The sequence below is a fragment of the Pteropus vampyrus genome, unplaced genomic scaffold (assembly GCF_000151845.1).
Source record: "Pteropus vampyrus isolate Shadow unplaced genomic scaffold, Pvam_2.0 Scaffold1000003252, whole genome shotgun sequence".
NCBI classification, from domain to species: Eukaryota; Metazoa; Chordata; class Mammalia; order Chiroptera; family Pteropodidae; genus Pteropus; species Pteropus vampyrus.
The window spans coordinates 1-22,010 of NW_011917654.1; the positions used below are offsets into that span (position 1 = coordinate 1).

Here is a 22,010-nt window from a genome sequence, read left to right on the forward strand (position 1 = left end):
TCAAGTGTGTTTTTAGGCTCTAATGTTGAATTTTAAACCCAAGTCTCTGGTATTCAAGAGTTTCCTGGGGTCAGGTCCAATTTTCACGTCTTCCAACTGGCTAACGAAGCGAAAACGCTTCAAAAATTACGTCCCACGCTCCCAAGGCTTCATGGGCAATGTAGTCTTGAAGGTGTGGGGCTACCGCGGAGCCCTCTGGGAACAGATTTTTCGGCTCTCACTCCGCGCATGTGCACTCCAGTCCCGGGGCCTTCGGTCCGCCCAGACTGGCTTGAGAGGCTCGCGGTCATCAGGTCGCTGGGTGTGTGCGGTTGCGGAGACTGCGCTGCCCTGCCCACGGTGAGAACACTGGGCCTATGAAGGTCATATAGGCGTCTGTCTGGGGTGCAGGAACGGGAAATCCAGCGGACGGTCAGGTAGGCCCTCCCTTCCCCCAGTCCGTGCTTACGGGGTCCGCCCCTTCAGATCCCGCGGCGCCGGTGGGGCTGAGTCCTGATGTGGAGAGGGTGCTCCTTGAGGCCTGGTGCGGGGAGTGCAGGTGGCGAGAGGAGACTGCATCTTTATGACGTTCACGATGAACGTGAGGCTACTTACTAATGGTGATTCGTGCAGTTCTTTTGAGAATTAAGGTATCGTTTGCAAAACATTTTCTCAGATGCTTGTAATCACTATGTAAACGGCTATCAGAAAACACTTTGTTCCCTTCATTTATTTCATTTAACGCTCACAAAAACCTACTTGTCGGTATAAACGTGACATTCCTCAGGTGAAAGGACCTTCATGGGGCGGAATGTTATACCCCAGGGCACAAGCTGGTGGGTGACAGAGGTAGGATGCAAATATAGATTTTACTCTCTCTTGCTCTTCCTAGTATCCTCCCTGACCCAAATCTAGAGTTGCAACCTTTGGAGCAGTTAACCGAATTGTCTGCCCTCAACTTCCCAGAGATACGATTGTGACATGAATGCGGACAGAATCTAATCACGTGGTAAGTCTATCCTGGGATTTGTGGGTTTTCTCCATAGCTTCTGGGTCATACTGAGCTGCTTGCACCTTCCTGCGCTGTCCAGGCTGTCTCCATCCTCAAAGGCCCAGTCTGATATTCTTATGCATTTTTGGGCCAACAGAAAGATAATGCAAATATAATACAAAAAACATTATTAAAAAAATTTTAGTAGCAACAGTAAAAATAAAAGGAGGTGAAGTTAATTTTACTGATGTTATTAAATTCAGTACATTCAAAATATTATTTTGATTTGTGGCACTAGCTACACTTCAGGTATAGTAGTTGCGTGCAGCTAATGGCTATAGTACTGGATAGTACATTTCTGGTGAATTCCAAAAGGTCAGGTTTAGAGTGTTGGATGAAGATTTCAAATAAAGTGAATTTGTTTCTCAGGCTTAGATCCCACCCCTCCGTGGTGCAGAGTAACTCTTTTAAGTCCGGAAAGAGGAGCCCTACGAACTGCCACTTGGAAGAACAACCCTTCATCCCTGCTGGAAAGGTGCAGGTCCTGGTTTGCAACACCAGAAGCAGGTTTTGATCTCTGAGTAGCATGAGTAAAACCTGGTGATGCCTCCACGTCCGGAAGCCTCCATGTCCAGAAGCCACCACAGACTGTGTGACAGTGGAATCTGTGGACCAGCTTGGGGTTGAGAGGGATGGGTGACTGTCAGGCTGCAGAGAAAAGCACTTCACTGGATGGCTAGTGAAGATGATGTTCAGGGAAGGTGTATCCAGCAGAGCTGATGAAATCCTAAACAGCACCATGTTTTCTTTGTTTCTGTCCCCACTCTTCCAGATTCTGAGCTGTTCTCATACCATGTCCATCACTACATGTGGCGTTTAGAGTTATGCTGATGCTCCCTCTTTCCTGAACATGGAGATGACAAAATGATAGTAGAAGAAAAGTTTTTTATATTGGACACCTTTTGGGAGCCCAAAAATATCGGGCCAAAAATGAAAGATTTTTGGGTAGTATCAAACAGCAACACAGTGCTGTTTACTCACACAGGTAAGTACTATAAACATCTTATTAAGAGATCTTTTTTAGAAACTGCAAACAACTTGGAACAAAAAGTTAAAAAATATATTTCTTGCATAAAGCATCCCATTTTAATTTCAGAGTTTTCTGTGCAAATTCTTAAGGTGTAAAGACAACAAGAACTTGATGAACAATCCAGCCTGAGTAGTTTTTTGAGACTAGTTTTAATGAAATTAGAAGGTTTCACCTATGTGGTACCTGAATTTTTTTTTTTTAACTCATCCTTTATTTTAGTTACATATTAAAAAAATTTTGTTTTAATTGGTCATAAGGGGGCATACATTGTTATATGATTGACAAAAAGCAGTTTACCTTACTCTGAAAATGCAAGGTTAAGCCCCCATAAGACATGCACATGTTCAGACGGTGCTGCCTCTGTGTGGTTCTTCCTGTTCCTTCTCAAGGGGCCGTTATTCCATAGGGAAGCCTTTTCTCCTGCTGGTATTATGAGATATTCAAAGCCATGAATATAGGAGTTGTAAAGCAGCCAGGTTTCTCATGACCCCATTTCTTTTTCTTCCTCCCTAGTGGAACCTTTACAGTTATTAACCTTCTTCCAGGAGCAGCAGAAAATGAACATAGCTCAGGTGAGTTCAGTTGAATAACCCGTTTATTTTACAATGGATTTTATAAGGACTTAAGTGTCTCTTTGTTAACATGGAAAAGTAGAAATAGAAATGGATCACATGCATTCAGCGAAGATGTAGAAATACAGATGAATAGCAGGGCAAGGGTGGTGGTATTTGAATATATGCAGATTCTCTGGTATTACAGGAAAGAATTCAGTAAGGAATTGCCAAATTGGAGCTCCAAATGTATCTCTGTAGTTCATGATATCCATGTCAGAGTGTCAGACAGTATTTCTTTAACGGCTGACATTAGTGAGAAGATAAAGCAAAGTGTCTTCGTAGAATGTAAAGAGATTGATGACAAAAAATATGTTTGTTGTTTTCAAATAGGTGTTCCAGTTAACTTTCCAGTAATAATCTTAAACTAATATAGAATGTTGCCTCTACTTGTTCTACAATAAAAGCAGAAGACTTAATGCTGAATGTGAACTTGGTCAATACTGTCTTTCGGAAACTCAGACATAGGGGTTGAATTAAGACATTTTCTGAAGAATAAACTGAATATCCTTAAAATTACATAAATATTTTGAATACCTATGATATTCAACTTACTCAGCAGTTTAAAATGCTGTTCTCTTTCAAATATTTCAACACTTTACATTCATACTTCAAACCTCTGCATGAAGCCCGGTTGCCTGTGTCCTCGTGACCACAGACTTGATTATAATCAAACTCACTAGATCTCTTCTCATCCTTTCTTTACTTGACTTTACTGTGTCTCTTGCCTCTACTTCTCACTCTGTCCTTCTGAAAAGTTTCTCTTTTAGTGTCTGTGGCACCTCCACTGGCTCTGTCTTTCCCTTGCTGCTATCTTCATAGAGTCACCTTCTTTCCTTTATCCGCATTTTCATCCTTGGCCCTTAAATCTTTTCTAATGTTTTGTAATGATTTCATCCTCTTTCATTTTTTATTTTAAAACAGCTTTATTGCAATTGAAATCATGTATCATGCTAGTCACCCATTTAAAATGTAATATACAATTTTTTAAGGTGTGCTTATTGCAATTGAATACATGTATCATGCTAGTCACCCATTTACAGTGTAATATATGATTTTTTAAGGTGTTCTCGCAAATATGGGCAAACATCACTGTAGTCAAAATAGGCCCTTTTCATCGCCTTAAAAAAAAAGTGTGTAGGTTTTATCCCGTCCCATTATCTTATCCCTCCCCACCCCAAGCCTCAAGCAACCACTAATCTACTTTCAGTCTGCAAAGATTTGCTGAACCACTCCCTGTATTATTTCTGGCAGGACATTTTTGCTTTTGGCACATTCTGTTTTTGTTTATCTCAAAAAGTTTTAATTTTTACAGTTTTGTTGGGTATTAAATTCTTGGTTGACAACCTTTTTCTTTCAGCACTTTTAATCTGACATTCCACTGCTTTCTCCATGGTTTCAGATTAGTAACCAGCTGTTACTGCTATTGTACGTGATGAGTCACTTCTTTCTTTCTATTTTCAAGAACGTCTTTGTCTTTTTTGACAGTTTGATTATCATGTGTCCAGGTATGGCATTTTTACTTCATGTTTATCCTAGTTGAAGTTTGTTGAGTTTTGGGATGTGTAGATTAATGTTTTTCATAAATTTGGAGACTTGGGTATTATTTCTTTAATATTCTTTCAGACTATTTCTCCTCTCATTATTCATATATTTGTAAACTTGATGCTATCTAGTAGTTATTTTTTTTTTACCATTTTTTCTTTCTGTTTATTTCTCACACTGCATAATTTCAATGGACATATTATACAGTTTTTCATTCTTTCTTCCACTTGCTCAGATCTGCTGTTGAACTCCTCTAGTGAAAAGTTTTGTTTCAGTTGTTGTACTTTTTAACTCTTGGAATTCTGTTTAGTTTCTTTTATTGATACATTTTACTTTGTGAAATATTGTTCTGACATTTTCCTCTAGCCTTTAGATATTCTTTCCTCGAATTCTTGACTATTTTAAAATAGCTGATTTAAAGTTGTTACCTAGTAAGTCCAACATCTGCTTTCTCAGTAGCAGTTTCTGTTGAGTACACTTTTTCATATATATGGATCTTGCTTTCTTGTTTTTTTTTTTTTTTTCTTGATTAGCAGGGTTTTTTGTTGTTGCTGATAAGTGGACATTTTAAACGAAATAGTGTGGCAACTCTAGAAATCAGAATGTCTCCCTTCCACAGGGGTCATTCTTGAAATTTATTTGTTTAATGACTTTTATGAACTAATTCTCTAGCACCTGTATTTCTTGTATGTAGCAGTAGAAATTTTTTCAGAAATTTCCTTAAATTAGTAAGTCTCCCATCTTTCCTTAAGGGCTCTGTGCATGAGAGGGCATTCCTTCAGCATTCAGTTAGGCAGTTTACAAGACTGCAGTAGCCTTTATTCCTTATTATGCCAAACCTCATAGTTACTTAGAGGTGACAACTTAAGGCTTTCTTTTCTGAGCATGCTGTCAGCCCTGGGCCTATACACAGCTCTATGCATGTGTGTAGCCATCTAGATTCTCAGGAGTATATCAGAGATTTTCAAAAACTTTTTTGTCTTTTTGTCTTTTTGACAGTTTGATTAACACGTGCCCAGGTGTGGCTCTCTTACTCCAAGTTTATGCTTCTTGAAGGTCATTGAGTTTTTGGTATGTGTAGATTGTTTTCATCAAATTTGGAGACTTCTTGGTTATTATTTTTTCAAATACTCTTTCAGAGTATGTCTTCTCTTTGTCTGGGACTCTATGCATTGACTTGTAAACTTGATGCTATCTCATAGTTATTTTTCATCATTTTTTCTGTTTCTCACACTGCATAATTTCAACAGACATATTATACAGTTTGTTCATTCTTTCTTCGACTTGCTCAGATCTGTTATTGAACTCCTCTGGTGAAAGTTTTGTTTCAGTTATTGTACTTTTCAGCTCTTGAATTTCTCTTTGATTCCTTTTTATTGATACTCTTTACTTAGTGAAATATTATTCCTATATTTTTCTTTTATCCTTAGACATTCTTTCCTAGGGGTCATTGACCATATTTAAAACAACTGATTTAAAGTTGTTTCCTAGGAAGTCTAACATCTCCTTCCTTAGCAGCAGTTTCTTTTGATTATGCTTTTTCCTGCATATGAATCTTACTTTCTTTTTTTTTCCCCCCTTGTTTAATAGTTTGTTGTTGTTTTTGTTGTTATTGTTGATAACTGGACATTTAAAATAACATAGATGAGGCAGCACTAGAAATCAGAATGTCTCCCCTCCACAGGGATCATCCTTGATATTTATTTGTTCAGTGACTTTTCTGAACTAATTCTGTAGAACCTATATTTTTTGTGGTCTGTAGCAGTAGAAGTTTCTTCAGAAGTTTCGTTAAATGCCTGGAACCAGTAAGTCTCCCAGTCTTTGCTTCAGGGCTCTGTGCATGTGAAGGCATTCCTTCAATGTTCAGTCAGGCAGTTTATAAGCCTGTAGTGGCCTTTACTTCTTTCTTATGCCAAACCTCATAGTCACCTAGAGGTTAGGGCTTTCCCATGTCTTTCCTGAGCATGCCGTCAGCCCTGGGCCTATACATAGTTCTATGCATGTGGGTAGCCTTTTAGATTCTCAGGAGTATATCAGAGCTTTTCAAAATCTTTTTTTGCCATCTCATTCTTCATCATTTCCTATTTTAAGCTTCTCGATCAGGCCATTGTTTGCTTCTGCTGTTATCCACCACTTCAGTTAATACCCACCATATAAGTTAAACAAATGCCTTTAAATGTTTGGCCAGATGCTTCTGAGGATAAGACTTTTCACACACTGTATGAGCTCCAAATTAGCACACATAAAGATATCCTTGTAGTGGGGTCATTCATCGAACTACCAAACAGCCCAAATGATGACAGTTTTCTGGGAATGATACTTTGATGGAACTACAACCCATCATGTAGTTGCCAGGCTGCAGGTTGGAGCCTGTGGATTCTCAAACTGTGGCAGAGTTTGAGAGGGATGGGAACAGGGTATATTAAAATGATACAACATTACTATACTTAGAGTGATTCAGCCAATTTTCTTGTATACTTCCAGAAATTATCTTTGTTAACTTCTATAATTTTCGCCAGTTTTTTCATTGTTTTTGTGGAAGAGAGAATTTTCTGGGGTTCCCATTTCACCATTTGCACTTCTGTCATTGTTAGCTTAATTTTTTTTTATCCAGCTGTTTATTAAGTCACATATTAGAGAGATTGGCAGAAACGAATAAAAAACAACAGTTTTCTCACTAATGTTTTAGTTGTGGAAAATATAGTTAAATTTTATTTTATTTTTTATATTAAGATAAACTTAATGAGGGGAGTTCCTCATCTTTTATTCATTTGTTTAAGTTCCCAGCTACTGGCTCTGAACTTCACACAAAGAAGGTATTCACTCAGTCATACCGAAGACATGAGTGAGGATATAACCGGATACATAATACTGGAAAAAAACGTGTTTCTGTCCTCTTGTCTCTTAATCTACTTCCCTTTCTTTCTACTGTTTACTTGCGATAAGAACACTTAACATGGGATCTACCCTCCTGACAAATTTTTACATGTACAGTGCTGTATCATTCACTAGTGGCATCACGTTGTGCAGCTGATCTCTAGAAGTTAGTATTTTGCACAAGTGAAACTTTATACTCATTGAACGGCAACTCCCCCGGCTCCCTCCTCCCACCCCCTTTAAAGTCTTTGTTGTGGAAACTTTCTCTTTTTTCAGTTTTCAATACTCTACTCCCTCATGATTCCATTATTACCTTCAGAAAAGTTCTTCTCTGGCTTTGTGGCCTCTACTTTTTCTGCCAGCCTCCTTAATATTCACGGTGCCTCAGATGCTGTTTCTGGTACTTTTTTTTTGTCCAATCCCTATGTGCTCAAGTTGTTGTCTGACTGCTTCTGTTAATTTCCATGACCACCTAAATTGCTAGTGTCTCCTTAATGCTTGTCTTTGTCCTAGAGCACCCGTCTGTGTTCTAAAACCATGCGTAGTTTAAGGGACAGTTCCAGCTTTTTGTTCTACAGACTAGTCAGTAGCAGCATGAACAGGTCTGTCTCATGAAAACTTCTAAGGTATTTTTTTTTGTATGTCTTAAATATCGGTATTTGGCACCAGCATTCAAGAAGCTGCTCATACTGCTAGATTGGGTAGCTAATTGGTTACTGCTTCTGCTGATTAGATCTTTCTATTTATATCTGTCGCTGTTACTTCAGTGTAGGCAGTGTTCTCATACTAGTCTGTTTGATTCCATCTCCTAGGTAAGTCATCCTTTGTTCTCCGTGAGCTCTAGATTTATATATCTTTATACGTTTATCGATACATAAGTTCAATCATGTACGGGATCTCCACAACTTACATGTACTGTTTCCTTGGCTCCCATTATTTATGGTATTGATGTCCTTGGAGGGATTGAACATCTTAGGATTCTCTAGAATTCTCTAGACTACCCAGGGTAATCCCTCGGGACGTAGAAGAGTTGTAGGAATTCTTTACACTGAAATTTTTCATAAAAATATATGAATGAATTACAGTACATTACAAACCCTTTTAAGTAATTGAGTAACTCCAAAGTTAAAGACAAATTAGGGCACGAGTAGACATTCTTTATAGCTATTTGTTTTAGAGCCTTAAGAGTAAACAGGAAAATAGTAGTTCTCGAAGGTATTTTCTTTGTCACTTAATTCTGAACTTTGAACAGAATGTATCATTGCAGGGATCAGTGTCGTTCGAAGACGTGACTGTGGAGTTCACCCCAGGTGAGTGGCAGTACATGGGCCCTGCTCATAGGACCTTGTACAGAGACGTGATGCTGGAGAACTGCAGCCACTTTGTCTCCATGGGTGAGCAGGTCTTACTATGTGACTCCCCTTGGAATTCAAATCCTTTTTGTTCTAATCATCAAAACACATGGACCCTTTGTAGAGATTAATGTTGTTCAGGCTTTTAAGAGGGCTGGGTAATTGAAACCTTTAGAGAAACAGAAACGATGTTTGTGTCATTGCTTTCCCATTGAAAACTGCACATGGGTACTTTCATTTTGCTCTTGCTGCTATATCTTTCTCCACCTTCAGAATCTAAAAAGCACGTGGATCTGGTCTATATATAAAGTCTTTGTTGTGGATTGTTACGTTCACAGGGTATTGCATTCCCAAACCCCAGGTGATCTTCAAGTTGGAGCAAGGTGAAGAGCCCTGGTCCTTAGAGGAAGAATTCCCAAACCAGAGGTGCCCAGGTGAGTGAGCACGGACAGAAGGAAACTCCTGGGGTAGTTAGACTTTAGAGGGAACCACTTTCGAAAGTCGTTTTTCCTTTTAAACAGCTTTATTGAGATGTAATTCACATATCATACAATTTACCCATTTAAAGCATACAGTTTTGTGGCTTTTAGTATATTCATAGATATATGGAAACACCACAGTCAGTTTTCTTCACCTCAGAGGGAGAAACCCCATGCCCTTTAGCTATTATCTCCTTATTTCCTGCCGCTTTAGCTCTGGCAACCACTAATCTACTTTCTGTCTGTATAGATTTGGGTATTCTGGACATGTCAATGGAATCACACATTATGTGTTCTTTTGTGATTGGTTTCTTTCACTTTGCATTACAAGGTTCATATTGTAGCATGTATTAGTACTTCATCCTTTCTTGGCGAAATAATATTCCTTTGTCTGGATATACCACATTTGTTTGTCCATTCATCAGTCCGTGAACCTTTTGGCTGTTATTGAGTAATGCTGATGTAAAATCCATTTACAAGTTTTTGCATGGACATATGCTTTTATTTCTCTTGACTATATAGGTAGGAGCGGAATTTCTGGCTATGTGATAACTCTGTAGAACTGCCAAACTGTTTTCCAAAGGCGCTGTATCATTTCATAATCCTAATGATGGCATATGAGGGTTCTAAATTTTCTACATCTTCACCAGTACTTAATTATCTCACTTTTTGATTGTAGTCATCTGAGTGGATGTGAGGTGCTATGTCATTGAGGTTTTGATTTGCATTTCTGTATTAGTCAGCTGGACCGGCAAAACAAAATACCATAGCCTGGGTGGCTTAAAAATCAAATTTATTTCTCAGAGTTCTGGAGGCTGAAAGTCCAAGAAGAGGGTGCCAGCAGGGTTGATTTGTGGTGAGGCCTCTCTTCCTGCCTTGCAGATGAGCACCTTCTCACGGTGTCCTCACCGGGCCTTTCCTCTTTGCATTCATGGAGAGAGAAAGGTGTCTGATGTTTCTTCCCGTTTTTATAAGGATATCAGTTCTACAGAAATAGGGCCTCTCCTTTATCACGTTAACCTCCGTTACCTCTCTAAAGGTCTTATCTGTAAATGCAGTCACATTGGGAGTTAGGGCTTCAAAACATGAATTTGACTGAGACATAATTTAGTCCTTAACTATTTTCCTGATCACTAACGATGCCAAGCAGTTCTTTCATGTGCCTTTTGGCCTTTGTCTAATCATACTGATTGGCTAAAAAAGATATCCCTCAATAGTATGTTAGAAAGGTTATAAAATAAAAGAATGGTAAAGTTGTTAAGTCAATAAAAATAAATAATTTAGGGTCTAATATTCTGTTATCATTCAGGTTTATATTTAGGCAATAAATTCATTATCTTTAAAGAAATCCTGATAGCGCAAGAGTATTTGAATAGCTGCACTAAGCAATATGATATCAATGATCATAAAACAAAATATGAATTTCTAAGACTAAGATTCGCTGGAATTATGAGATCATAATTCTTCACTTAATGTTGTCAGTAGGTTCCTGGAAATTGACTTAAGTGAAATGAACTGTAATAAAACCACCTTTATTACAGTCTTCACTGATATAAAGAAGAACTGAGTTGTTAGGGCAGAAACATCACCAAACTTCAAAATAAAGATCCAAAACACTTCTAATATTACCATTGATGTAAATCTGAGCTAGACATACATTTAAGAAAGATTAATCATTATTATCTAACCCGCTTATTCCAGTTCCGTTTTTCAGGTGGCCATATCCCCGCAGCTCAGCTCAAGGCAGAAACCCACCCTGGGCAGGATACCATTCCATCTCAGGGTGCATTCACACACCATGCGCACTCAGACATGGGGTTAATGTAGACACACCAGTTCACCTAACATGCACATTTGGGATGTGAGAGGAGACTCGAGGACCCAGAGGAAATCCACACAGACGTGGGGAGAACATGCCAACTCCACACAGACAGTGGTCCTTGTAGGGAATTGATTTTTTTTTCTCATCAACGTTGTAACTAAATGACATTTAATGAAAGGAATTTATTTGAGGACCTGCTGTACCTCATCTGATGAAATAATAAATCCTGTGGCATATTTAATAAATATGGCTATAGAAGATATAAATGATATTTGTATTAAAGTGGACCACATAGTTGCATATGTGTATGCTGAAATTAAAGGACAAGCCTTTCAAGTTCCCTTGGAATTATCATAAGACAGTGAAAATATAGTTTTATTCTAAACACCAATAAATTCAACTAATTAGAATCACCACAAATAATATTCTCTCAACATAGTTCGATAAATGTAGAAAGTAATGATAAAATGAGTAGACAAAAAACCTTGATATGGAGCTTTGGAAAATTATCTCTATTAAACAGTATATTAAGAAGGAAATCAATTTCAAAATTGCATGACATTTAGAAAGTAATAAAAATAAATGTGCATACTAGAAACTTTTAGTTATAGCTGAATTAGTGAACAGAGGTAATTTGTAGTCTCATTTATATTAAGAACCTAATCAAGAGCAATAACAAAAATATAATAATGAAGAATTTAAAAGTGAAATTTAAAATTGATCAACTGGAAGACAAATTATAGACTATATCTTCGAATAAAGCAATGAAATGGCTGCAACTTTAGTTAATCCTAAAAAAACCAAAAAGCACTTTTCCATAAAAATTCATGTGGAGACATACTTGTAAAGATGTAATATCAAACTAAATCCCTTTAGAAGAGCACTGTGGGAGGACTTGCTTTATTAGATATGAAGGATTTATGTAAAGCTCTGAGCAGTTAAGTAGTTTGCAGCTGGAGGGGGGATAGTTTAATAAATTAGTGAAACAAAAAGTTCAGGGAAACAAATATGATCCATAGACAATTGGTTTTGACATGTCCACTGTCCTATCAGAACAGTGGGTAAAGAATCCTGAGGTAAACTTATGGGTCAAAACAAAAAATCGGATTCAGGTGGCTTAGAGCAGAACTAGATATAGTCTATGTGATGTTAAGGAAAACATGTTCATAACTGTGCTTAGGAAAAGAATAAGATAGAAAGCATTAAATGAGAATGATGGCATAAACATTCTTTCCTATTCACTAACTACAGTTAATACTTAAAATTATACATAAAAAACCAATAAGATTCTGAAAAATGGAAAGAAGAATGAAGATGAGGTAGTATTGCTGGCACTTAATGGAATACAGGGTGGTTAGTACAAGCAGAAGGCCAGTGAGAGTCCGATCTCTCAACCCTGCCCAGTGTTAACCTTCTCTATCTCCCATGGGTTTCAGTGGAGGTTTAGTGGGGAACCTCTCCCCACTTGACAGTAGTGAGCTGCGCTCTACTTCTGTTGGCATGGTTTCGGCTGAAACTGAACATTAACATTAATAAAGTACAATTTTTAATTTTCCGTAAGGACTATGCTTTTGTCGTCCTGTCTAGAAGTGTCAGAACTCTTAACAGATTTATTCCTGTGATTTTTTTTTTCCTAGAAATTTTTAAATTTCACATTTTACACTTTGTGTTCCATTTGGTATTAATTTTTATAGAAAGTATGAGTTATATGTCAAGTTAAAATTTTTGAAAAGGGAGTCCAGTTATTCTAGCAGCGTTTGTTGAAAAGATTATCATTTCTCCTTTGAGTAACATTTGCATGATCTTAGAAAACAGATGAGTGTATATTTGCATTGCATTTCAGTATGTGTGTGTAAGATTGCATTCTATATGTCTGAGATTGCATATTTCTGTGGCGTCTCTATTTATCTCCATATCTTTCCTTATGCCAATACCATATTAACTTTCTTACACTAGCTTTTTAATTTTTGACATCAGGTAGTACTGAATCCACCGGAATTTTATGTTCAGATGACTTTATGAATTTTAAAACAAGCTTCTGATATTTATAAAAATGTTGGAATTTCAGCTTGAAGTGCATTGACACTAAATCAAACAAAATCAGCATAAAAAATATAGTTTTCTAATTCCTAAATAACATGTACCTCTCTATTTAGTATTTCTTTGATTTCTTTCATCAATAGTTTTTAGCATACAGATACCAAGTGGCGTGTATTGGTGCTATGGTAAATTATGTTGTGTATTTGATTTCAAATTCCAGTTGATTATTATTTGTATATTATTGGCTTTCATGTATTGGCTTTGTATTTTGCCTTTGCTGAAAACGCTTATTAGTTCAAGGAGCTTTTTTAAAGATCATTTTGTGATTTTTCTGTGTAGGCTTACTCTGTATCTTTCATTTTCATTCTTGCCTTATTGCATTAGTTGGAACTTACATTGCTGTCTTGAGTAGAAGTGCTGAGAGTAAACCCCCTTGTCTTTTCCTGAGTCTTAGGGTTAAAGCATTCAGGCTCTCACTCTTAGATGTGATGTTACCTGTAGGCTTTTCGTGGATTCCTTTTATTAGGTTGATGAATGGATTTTGAATTTAGTGAATTTTTTTTTTCTGTAATTGATGTGATTGCGGTTTTAATCTTTAGACAATGAATATGGTGAATCACATTGATTTTTTTGAATGTTGCAACAGTTTGCATTCTTGGGATGAATCTCACTTGGTCCTGATTTATTATTTATTTTAATATAGCACTGTGTCCTTTTGCTTACTGTTTTTCAGTATTTTTACATTTATGTTATGAGGAATATTACATAGGGTTTCTTTCTTGAATTGTCTTTGGTTTTGTTATGAAGATAATACAGGCCTCATAAAATGACTTAGGAAATATTCCCACATCTTGCATTTTCTTGAAGAGATTATGTAAAATTGGTATTATTTCGTCTTTCAATGTTTGGTAAAATTCACTAGTTAACACCATCTAGTCCTAGAGCTGCTTTTTCAATTACATATTTCTTGACCACATATTCAATTTCTTAAATAGATCTATTTGGCTTATTTCTTCTTCATGAGAGAGTTTAGTAGTTTTTTGTTCTCAAGGAATGTGTACATTTTATGTAAATTATCAACTTTATGGGCATCGAATTTCTCTTAATATTCTTTATTATCTTTTTAATGCCTATTATGTTGGTAGTTATATTTTCTTTTGCATTTATTTCTGATACTGAGAATGTGTCTTCTCGATTTTCCTCCACTGGCTTTTTATTATTTAAAAATCTTTTCAAAGAAGTAAGCTTTGGTTTGAGTGTTTTCAATTTCATTGTATCCTCTGATCTTTATTATTTTCTATCTTTTGCTTTCTTTATATTTAACTTCTCTTCGTATAGTTTCTCAAAGCTTAGGTAACTGGTTAAAGGTCTTTTTTTCCTCAATGTATATAATTTTAAACTATAAATTTATCTCTATAAACTACAAAATTATCTGAGTACTACTTTAGCTGTATTTCATAAATTTCTATAGTTTGAACAGTTTTAGATTTCATTTACTTAAAAATATCTTACTTTTTTCTGAGATGTCTTCATTGACCCATGGTTTAATTGAAAGTATATTAATTTACAAATATGTTTTATTTTTCCAAATAATTTTGCGCACCCGATTTCCAGCATAATTTCTTGATGGCTTGAGATCACACTGTATATGATTTCTCTTCTTTTATAAATATTTGTTTTATAGCCCAGAATATGATCTGTCTTTATGAACACTCAAATGCATTTGACAATAATGTGAATTCAGCTGCTTTTTAATATATTGTGTCTTTGGTTTTTCAGGGTATGGTTTTCACAAGTACTGCTTCATCTCTTCTAGCTGTAATATTGGGCCTACTGTGTATTCCTGCCTTTTTTTTTTTTTCTATACTTCTTTTTTTTCTTTTTTTTCCCTCCTACCTGCTCTGAGTTAGCCATGAGTACCCTAAAGCAACAGATTTGTTCCTCTTGCCTATGCAGATTTTATAGAGTAGATAGGAATATGTTTCCAGGTGGAATTTTGGCAATGCCTGCTGTTAACCAAGAATTCCTTTTGAATGGGAATTTCTTAGGATTCTTCATGACCATTTCTATGCGCTCTTGCTGTGGCTCGTGGCGGAAAATTTTGCAAGAGTGTTCACATCCTTTATATTTATGGCAGAACCACAGAGAAGAATCTTGTCTTCCTTTTTCTTTTTCTTTTTTCTTTTTTTTTCTTTTTTGGAAGTAGGGAGGCTTGAGTATAGTGGATATTGTCAGAACAGTTCTTTGTTAGACCATCTTTTCCTCAGATCGTTGGCTAGAAGGAACAGGCTTTTCTTGGAACTTTTTTAGTCTCCGCCTATTGTTGACTTTGGTTTGCAGGCTTTTCCAGCAGGCCAGCACGCAGAAAGAAAATCTTGGAATTCTCTGTAGTGCCATTTCTTAAGTCCTAAAGTCCACCTTTCCATTTTGTAGCATCTTCATTTGTTTGTTAATTTTTTTTTTCATCTTGGCCAGCACTGAATATAATAGCTGTTTTTTGTTTAAACGATATGGATGAGGAGAGTGTGTGTGTCTGTTTCTGTGCATGAATTACTAATCTTTTGAAAATTACCAGAAACAATACAATAGATAACAAAACGTGGCCTTAAGCTCCTTATGAGAAATATAAGGTTCATAAGATACTTTCAATTTTTCTCATTTTAGGATATTATAAGGTTGATGTCCACATTGAGGGGAATCAGGAAAAACAAGAGAAACCATTGTGGCAAGTAATATTCATTGATAACAAAACACTGAATAAAGAAGGTCAGAAAGTTTTAGGAAAACGAATTAACTTGGATTCGATTCCAGATTTTTCAGGAAAAATGCCTTGTAAATGTGACTCATGTAGAACGAGTTCACCATTTGTTTCTGAATTAATTATTAGTGATAGAAATTGTTCCAGAAAGAAGGCCAATTACATGAATGTCTGTGAAAAGTTACAGTTTGTTATTAATCATGAGAAAACTCATACTGGAGAGAGGTCTTACAAATATAATAAAAACGTGAAAGCTTTCAGTCTTAGGCAGGATCATCAGAAAATTCAAACTCTGGAGCAATCTTCTGAATGTAGTGAGTTTGGAAAAGTTTCACATGATGAGACTGTTGTCTGTGTTACAGCTCAGAGTTCTCTAATAGGAGAAGAATCTTGTCAGGATTGTGAATTTAAGAAAAACTGTGACAAAGCAACTCTCTTTAACCACGCGAGAACCGGCACAAAGGAGAAATGCTTTGATCTTAATGAATGTAGTAGATCCTGTGACAAAACCACCACTGCGAAATACAATCAAGTTCACATGGTTATGATGCACTATGAATGTAATAAAAATGAAAATAACTTCAGTAAGAATTCACCCCTTACTCAACCTCAGAGAGCTGCTCCAGGACAGGCTTTTGCAAGAAGTAAATGTGAAGAAAACTTGAGCCAGAGCTCAGCCCAGAAAACACCAACTGGAGATATGTACTGTGTTTTTAATGGATGTACAAATGCCTTCTTCCAGGAATTAGACCTTAGAGTATATCAGAGAACTCAAACAGAAGAGAAATTCTGCAAATTTGATAAATATGGAGAATTCTTGCATCAAAACTCACCCCTCAGTGTACATCAGGAAAGTACCACAGGAGAGGAGTCATGAGAAAGTAATAAATGCAGGAGATTATTTTACAAGAATGCACACCTCATTCAGCATCAGAGGACCTGCTCAGGGGAAAAAACTCAAGGCAATGAATGCGGGAAATCCTTTTGTTCAAATTCACACCCTATTCATTATCCTGGAACTCATATGGGCGTCAATCTCTATGCATGTAATGAATGTGGGAAAACTTTTTGTCAGACATCAAACCTCAGTGAACATGTGATAGTTCATAAGGAGAAGCCTTAGGATAACAATGGATGTGGGAAATCTTACAAGAACTCTGCTGTCTTAGTACACCACAGAACACACACAGGGATAAAACCCTATCAAACTAATGACTATGGGAAATCGTTCTCCAAAATTGCACAGCTCAAAGAACATCAGAGAATTCACAGTGGGGAGAAACCCTATGAATGTATCGAATGTGGGAAAACTTTCTCTAACAAGACCCACCTCAGTGTACATCAGAGAATTCATACAGGGGAGAAACCCTATGAGTGTAATGAATGTGGGAAAACTTTTGCTGATAATTCAACCTTCAAAGCGCATCACAGAATTCACACAGGGGAGAAACCCTATGAGTGTAATGAATGTGGGAGGTCTTTTGCCTATATATCTGTTCTCAGAACACATCAGAGAATTCACACAGGGGAGAAACCCTATAAACGTACTGACTGCGGGAGATCTTTCGCCCATTATTCAGCCCTCAGAGCACATCACACAATCCACACAGGTGAGAAACCCTATAAATGTAATGGCTGTGAGAAAACTTTCACCCGTGATTCAGTCCTCAGGATACATCAGAGAATTCACACTGGGGAGAAACCTTATAAATGCAATGAATGTGGGAAAGCTTTTGTCAATAGTTCATCCCTCAAAATACATCAGAGAATTCACACAGGCGAGAAACCCTATGAATGTAATGACTGTGGGAGATCTTTTGTTGATAATTCAGCCCTCAGAGCACATCAGAGACTTCACACAGGTGAGAAACCTTATAAATGTAATGGCTGTGAGAGAACTTTCACCCGCAATTTAGCCCTCAAAGCACATCAGAGAATTCACACCAGGGAGAAACCCTGTGAATGTAGTGAATGTGGGAAAACTTTCTCCAAGAAATCATACCTCAGTGGACATGAGAGAATTCACAAAGGGGAAAAACCTTATGAATGTAATGAGTGTGGGAAAATATTTTTCTATAAAGCAGTTCTCATAGTCCATCAAAGAATTCACACAGGAGAAAAACCCTATGAATGTAACGAATGTGGGAAAACCTTCTCCCAGAAATCAAACCTCAGTAGACATCAGAGGGTTCACAAAGGAGAAAAACCTTATGAATGTCATGAATGTGGAAAAACTTTTTCTCAGAAGGCAACCCTCAGTATGCATCAGGGAATTCACACAGGGGAGAACCCCTATAAATGTAACGAGTGTCGGAAGACTTTCTCTAGTACTTCAAACCTCCGAGCACATCTGAGGTCTTGCACAGGGGAGAAACCCTATGAATGAAATGAATGTGGAAAAAGTTTCTCTCTGAAGTCATATGTTAGTGCACATCAGAGAATTCATACAGGGGAGAAACCTTATGAATGTAATACAGGTGGATGTTTATTTAGTCAAATCTTATGTAATTTACACTCTCCTTTGTTATTGTAATAAAAATCTTCCATACTTTGTCCAAACATATTGAAAGTAATGGAGAAAATATACATGGCAAATATAAATACAAGACTAAAGCTCAAATTTTGATAAAAGTTTGATAAAAGTAATATATTACTTTAAGGTAAGGAGGAAGAGACTGAGGACCTTAGAAGCGATAGTAGATGCAGAAGATGTGCTCATGAATGTGTTTATTCATAATAATACCATCAAATAAACTCAAGTGCTCTTGTTCCCACTAAAGCTGTATTAAAAACATTATGACCAGCAAGCAGGGGACACACATTACTTTTAAGTGCACCTGGAGTGTTAAGACAGATTTCCCATGTGAACTCCTCAGTGAATCCTTATGACTGCTGCTGAGGGGATGCAGAATTAACCATAAGGGAATTCTGTATAGGACTCAAAGCTATCTCTATATGCTTCAGGCTGGACTTGGGGTCGCAGGGGTCTGGAGAGGAGGGCGGGGGAAGGCAGAGCACACTCAGAAAAGAAGAATATGAATGAAACACACTAGGGCTATCTGAAGAGACTGCTCAAGACCTGAATTAGCTCCAGGCTTTGAATCCTAGTCTCACCCTCCACCGTACAGACCTTAAGAGTTGGTACCTTAGCTCACCTTAACCCATTCCTGGCTTCTGGGTGTAGCACATGTGCATATGTATAAATATTTGTGTTTCTCCCAAAATTTCTATGCTAAAATCCTAATCTTAAAAATGATAGGAGGTGGGGCCTTTGGGTGGTGCTTATAGACCCTCATTAATGGGATTGGTGTCTTATAAACGAGGCACCAGAGAGATCTCTAGCCCCCTCCCACCATGTGAGGACACAGCAAGAAGGTGCTGGCTACCAACCAGGAAGAGGGCCCTCACCAGAAAGTGACTTGCTAGCACCTGATCTTGGACTTCTCAGCCTCCAGAACTATGAGAAGTAAATTTCTATTGTTTCTAATCGACCCAGTCTTTGGTATTTTATTATAGCAACTTTAATGGACTAAGACGTATTTCAAAACTTACGTGGAGAGTAAGAACTATCTTCATTTTGGCAAATACAAAGTTGGGTCAAGTCAACGAATAAAAAAATTTTAAGTAGAAAATTATGGATTATTGGATTTGAAAATACTGAATTGGTTTGTAAAAGGATGAGTGTGTGTGTGTTAATGTCCCAAAAGTCTTTGTGCAGTTGAAAGCTTTACGAACTCCAAAATTATAAATGATCCAAATTTATAAAATTATCATTTAAAGGCTTAATTACATATAATTCTTTCATATTTAGATTTTTGAATTTGAATAATCCATTTTTTTGTATGTAGGTCTCTCTGATAGAAAATGTGACAAAACAAACACTATTTAAAATTCACACAACTAAGTAAGTGTAAAAGTTCTGTGTCTGGGTTTATACAAGACAAAAGACATTACGTGGGGAAGCTGGAGCTGAGGACAGAGGAAATAGAGTAAAAATCCCCAGGAAGTAGCCAAATTTTCAGTATCAACTTCAGATATTCAAGGATTATGAATTGGTGGGCCTCGGTCAAGATCTCGAAAGGGCAATGGGAACCGGGTGACATCTGGGTTCCAGATGAAATTAAGAGAAAATCACGTAAGGTCTCTCTGACAGATTGAGAGTAGAGCTGGAATGAGAGATCTGGAAGGCCCAGAAGGGTGCAGAGGTACATGTAGCTGGATGGTGAGAGAAGGGCAGTAGTTCAGCCTCCTCTTCTTATTGTCCCCTCCCCGCCCTCAGGAACCTTTGTGACTAGGCCACAGCTCTGTGATGTGGGTGGGCCTGGGGTTCTGCTCCCAAGTAAACTTCCAGTGCTCAGTTGCCAGAAGGCAGCAGTGATATTCAAACCATGGAAAATCCTCTCTCTTGAAGAGCATTATTGACACATGGATAAGCCTCGTCTTCACTCCCTGATTGATACCATCCTCACCTTCCTGTGTGGACGGGGGCTCCTCCTCCTCCTGTTACTCTTCTGCTTCCGGAGTAATCCATCCATACCACCGCCTAGGAAACATGGAAACATCAGGAAGGTAAAGAACCCTTGGCCCAGACCCAGCAGAGGTGATCTTTTTTCTTATTATTTCACCTTTTCTGAATCACCTAGAGAAAATGGTGAGACGGGAATTCTTGGGAATGAATAGAACATCACGCTCTAGGAACAAGCCAGGCCGAGCAGGGGTTAGAGCGAGCACACGGATTTTGATCTGAAGATCTTGGATCAGGAGTCCAGGTGTGGTGGAGGGCTCCAGGGCACAGTCCCAGATGCAGTGACTAATGGTCAAGGACTGGATACTAAGTAAGAGTTGGATCTCTACAGAGTGACAGGCCCCTGAGCACTAGTTCACCAACTGCTTTCCCATGGCAGGTGTCTAAGTCGAGCCTCTCCTCTGTTGGGGCTGATCCGAGGTCAATACAGAGCCCCTGAGCGCCTCTGATTAGAGGCTGGAGTGGGGCTCTGGCCTGGGAAACCAGAGTCCTACCTGACTGAGCTCAGAGGGGCCTGTAGTTCTGAGAATGTGTGTTTTTTCTTTTTCTTGAGCAAGAAATCCATGGTGGGTTTCATCAAGATTCTTTTTTCCATTCATCCAAGAAGAAAAGCAAAATATTTTATCTGCTTTACAAAAAAGGTAAAAGGGGAAAAATTAGAGAGTCTCATTAATTAAATGTAGAAAGTCACTTTGTTCATGAACACTGAGCTTCTGTAGCTCGTCTAGAGACAGGAGAGTAAGAATGAGTCTAGCTCCTCACATTTTCTTGTCTCTCAGAATTCGGTGGAGCCAAAGAGGAGGAGAAAGATCAGGAAGAAAAGTAGAGCTTCGAAAGGTGAGTTTCTGCCCCTCAGCCCTGTGCCAAGGGGTTTGCCCCCCACCTCTCTGGTCCCTGAGGGTCCAGGTCCAGGTCTCCAAGGATGCCAGCAGCGGAGCCTGTTTCACAGGAAACAGAGCCAATGGGAAGGCTCTTGGGAAGGAAATTAAAATCCAGATACTTCCCAGAATTGTGTTCTGAATGAAGCATCTGAGAGCCTGGAAATGGGTGTCACCCAGCAGGGGCATTTGGACTGTCGTAGATCAATAGTATCTGACTGAAAGGTGAGACCCCCCCCCCGCCCCTCCGCCAGGTCCACCTTTGAACAAGTTGTTTATCATCACTCAGTTTCCTCTGTAAGGTGCCCCCTGACCTCTTGCTCCCCTATAGGGCAGTTGTGAGGTCCGCAGCGGGTAATAGATGTGGAAGCACTTTGTAAAAGAAAAAGTTTTACCCTTCTTGAGCCTTGTGATCACTGTCAGGAATTGTTGTCTTTGACCTGAATGCTTGGGCTCCAGAGATCTCCCTTCAAAGTGTCTCCCCTAAAGGGCCATTACCCTAGCCTCCTGTAAGACCCCTAAGGCCCTGCCTTAACCACATGACCCGGTCTCCTGATTTCCAGCTTGCAGAGATTGCCTGCAAGAACTGGAAGAGGCTCAGAGCCTGATTTCTCTTCTGCAAAGGTAAAGAATCTTCCCCTTCTCTCGGGTCCGCCACCCTCTGGGCTGCTGGACACCTCGAACTGACATGGAAGGGAGGGCAATGGGGTATGGGTGTGGCTACAGCTCTGGGGTGACAGACAGCAGGAGCACTGTGGAATAAATGTCAGGGATGGGGAGGACCCTAGGCACCAGGTGCCCACCCTGCAGGATCTCCTGGCCCCACGTGCCCCTGGCTGCAGCTTGTGCCTCCGTGTCCTGCAGCCACCTGGGAAGGCTCCCTGACAAAGGCAGCTTTTGTTAGAGCTCAGGTCAAGAAGCCACTGGTGAGGCGTGCAAAGCAGTTCCTGAGGGAGCCCGCCAGCCCTGTGCAGAGCCTGTGGAAGATGCCGCTTCCGTCACGTCCCCGTTGGCTTCCCCAGCTCCTCCGACTGAACGCCTGCTACCTCTGGCCTCCTCCCTG

At 38.6% G+C, this 22,010-nt stretch overlaps 1 long non-coding RNA gene and 1 pseudogene across 1 annotated transcript; one reads left to right on the forward strand and one right to left on the reverse strand.

Moving 5' to 3' along the window:
- The first annotated feature begins 192 nt into the window (after nucleotides 1-192).
- On the forward strand, nucleotides 193-18,103 carry LOC105311337 (annotated as a pseudogene).
- A 1,799-nt stretch (nucleotides 18,104-19,902) lies between these two features.
- On the reverse strand, nucleotides 19,903-20,788 carry LOC111735551. Its single transcript, XR_002778836.1, has 2 exons — nucleotides 20,564-20,788; nucleotides 19,903-20,087 (listed from the first exon to the last, which is right to left on the reverse strand). It is a non-coding gene; the product is annotated as an uncharacterized LOC111735551 (long non-coding RNA).
- Between the last annotated feature and the right edge of the window lie 1,222 nt (nucleotides 20,789-22,010).